Raw genomic sequence first — 3,246 nt, forward strand, 5'->3', positions numbered from 1 at the left:
AGTTAGGATGGCTATTATAGAAGAGACAAAAATAAATGCTGGCAAAGATGTGAAGAAAAGGGACTTTTTTTTTTTGACAGTCTCATTCTCCGTCCAGGCTGGAGTGCAGTGGTGGTGTAATCTGGCTCCCTCTGCTTCTAGGGTTCAAATAGTTCTCCTGCCTCAGCCTCCTGAGTAGCTGGGGGAAAAGGAACTCTTATACACTGTTGGTAGGAATGTAAATTAGTGCAGCCAGTATGGAGAACAGTATTGAAACCCCTCAAGCAATCCCACTACTGGGAATTTATCCAAAGGAAAGAAAAGCATTACATTGGAGAGACATCGGCATCCCCATGTTTATTGCAACAGTGTTCGCAATAGCCAAGATATGGAATCAACCTAGGTTTCCAACAACAGATGAATGGATTTTAAAAATGTGGTATATATATATACCAAGGAAGGCTATTTAGCCATAAAAAAGAATAAATAAAATCCTGTCATTCTCAGCAACATGGATGGAACTGGAGGATATTATGTTAAGCAAAATAAGCCAGAAATAGAAATTTCAACACCACATGTTCTCACTCATGCAGAAGCTAAAAAAGAGTTGATCTCATAGAAGTAAAACGTAGAAGAGAGAATACTGCAGGCTGAAAAGTGTAGGGAGAAAGGAGGGATAGTAAGAGATTCGTTAATGGATACAAAATTACAGTTAGGTAGGAGTAATAAGTTCTAGTGTTCTATAGTACTGTAAATGACTATAGTTAACAATACTATATTATGTAGTTTAAAATACCAAGGAGTAGTTTGAATGTTCCCAACACAAAGAAATAATAAATGTTTGAGATGATAGATATGCTAATTACCCTGATCTGATCACCATCTACATGTATTGAAACATCCCCATATAGCCATGAATATGTATAATCTTTGTCAGTTTAAAAAGTAAAAAAAAATTAATCTTGAAGAACGCATTTGAAGAACTTGTACTCAAGAAATCAACTTATTTTAAGAACTTGAGTCTCCTTCGAGTTTGTGTTTTCTAGACCAGTAGTTCTCCAAATTAAAGCAAATTTAGGCTGGGCATGGTGGCTCATGCCTATAATCTCTGCACTTTGGAAGTCCGAGGCCGGCAGATCACTTGAGGTCAGGAGTTCGAGACCAGCTGACCCACCATTGTGAAACCCTGTCTCTACTAAAAATACAAAAATTAGCCGGGCATGATGGCATGCGCCTGTAATCCCAGCTACTTTGTAGGCCGAGGCAGGATAATCGCTTAAACTGGAGAGGTGGAAGTTGCAGTGAGCCAAGATTGCACCGCTACACTCCAGCCTGGGCAACAGAGCAAGACTCTGTCTCAAAAAAAAAAAAAAAAAAAAAAGCGAATTTAGTTCACTTTGGTATTGTGTCAAAATGTAGATTCTTTTAAAGTAAATCCAGAGAATTTAGATGTAGTTGAAGCTTGTAATCTGTTCTTAATTTTTTTAAATAAAAATAAAATATTTAGATTTAGAGTAAATCTAAAGTGAGGCCTGAAGCTGCTCCCAGGTAATACTGATGCTGCTCATTTTTACCCAAATTTTGAGTCACAAGGTTCTAAAGTAGTGGTTTGAAGTCCTACACGTGTAATCACATGGGGAGCTCAATTAACACCCAGCAACAGACTAATTATTAATACATCAGAATCTTCAGTATTAGGCTTCAGTCATTGGCAATTTTTTTTTATTTTTGAGATGGAATCTCCCACTGCCACCCAGGCTGAAGCGCACTGGCACGATCTTGGCTCACTGCAAGCTCCGCCTCCTGGGTTCACGTCATTCTCCTGCCTCAGTCTCCCAAGTAGCTGGGACTACAGGTGCCTGCCACCACGCCCAACTAATTTTTTTGTATTTTTAGTAGAGACGGGGTTTCACCGTGTTAGCCAGGATGGTCTCGATCTCCTGACCTCGTGATCCTCCCGCCTGGGCCTCCCAAAGGGCTGGGATTACAGGCGTGAGCCATCGCGCCCGGCCAATCATTGGCGTTTTTAAAGGTCCCAGGTGATTCTAATGTGAGGTCTTTACAGACATCTTGTAAGTTAAAAACTATAAAGTGTAAAATTGTCTTTGCCTCCCTTTTGGAAACCACAAATGAATGTCAAAGTTGGAACAGAAGTAGAAAGCATACAAAAATGAACTTGACAATACCCATCTACAGATCCCTGATAGGCATTTGTGTACAACTTGACCTACGTGACATTTAAGGTCAGTTTGCTCCAATTATTATTAAGAATAAAGTCTACTACAATGATGGCAATGTTTTTCATCGACAGCAGTTCACCCATTGAGTGTTGATACCGTGGGTCTGAGTGAAGCTAAGGGTGGAGGAAACACAGGACAAGGGAGAGGGATAGTTTGCCCCTTCAAGGACTGACAGGAAATAACACAAAAGGCGGCGGGGGGAGAATAAAGTCCACCTTCTGAGTAAAGCAAAGCAAAGTGTTCTCAGCCAATCCAAGTGGCGCCTGTAAATACCATTATCTAGAGAAAATATGATTAAAGAAGTGGCTCTAGTGTGTAGGAGGGTAAGAAGTTTCTGGATATTTGTACTGAGTAGGAATCAAGATTTCTGGGTAGAGATGCTGGAAGAAAATCAGCATCTGGTCCAGGAAAAAAAAAAAAAAAGAAAAGTTCTCCGAATTTTTCTGCTTGAATTCCATGAACTCAAATTTGTAATTTAGTCTTTAAACATAATAGTGGGTCATAATATTGCCTACGTATACGAGGAGGAAAATGTCGTTTTACCTATCTTACCAATGGGGAAAAAGTGGCTCATATAGAAGCCTTGACTTCCAACTAACCTTTCAGGTTACTTAGCCTCAAATCTATTCCACTAAAATACAGGTGTGTGCTCTAAGTAGAAAGTAGAAGGATGGTTACCAGAGGCAGGGGTGGGAGAAGGGGAGGAAGGGAGTGGGAGCCTGTTGATCAAAGGGTACAAAGTTTCAGGTATGGGAGGAACAGGTTTTGAGATCTATTGCACAGCAGAGTGACTGTAGTCAATAATAATGTACTACATACTTCAAAATTCACGTAAATTTCACGTCTCACCATAAAAAATGATGGGTAAGTGAGGTGATGGATATGTTCATTAGCTTGATTTAATCATGCCACCTTATATATATATATGTGGGTGTGTATCTCACATTGTACCCTATAAATGTATACAATTATGGCTTGTCAAACAAAAATATTTCTATAAATTTTTTAAATATCTGTATGCTAATAG

General features: G+C 39.4%; 1 non-coding gene across 1 annotated transcript; it reads left to right on the forward strand.

Moving 5' to 3' along the window:
• Positions 1–2,259: 2,259 nt before the first annotated feature.
• On the forward strand, positions 2,260–2,330 carry LOC112135623 (small nucleolar RNA SNORD56). Its single transcript, XR_002916881.1, has one exon. It is a non-coding gene; the product is annotated as a small nucleolar RNA SNORD56 (small nucleolar RNA).
• The last annotated feature ends 916 nt before the right edge of the window (positions 2,331–3,246 follow it).

Source organism: Pongo abelii, chromosome 9 (genome assembly GCF_028885655.2).
Source record: "Pongo abelii isolate AG06213 chromosome 9, NHGRI_mPonAbe1-v2.0_pri, whole genome shotgun sequence".
Lineage (NCBI taxonomy): Eukaryota > Metazoa > Chordata > Mammalia > Primates > Hominidae > Pongo > Pongo abelii.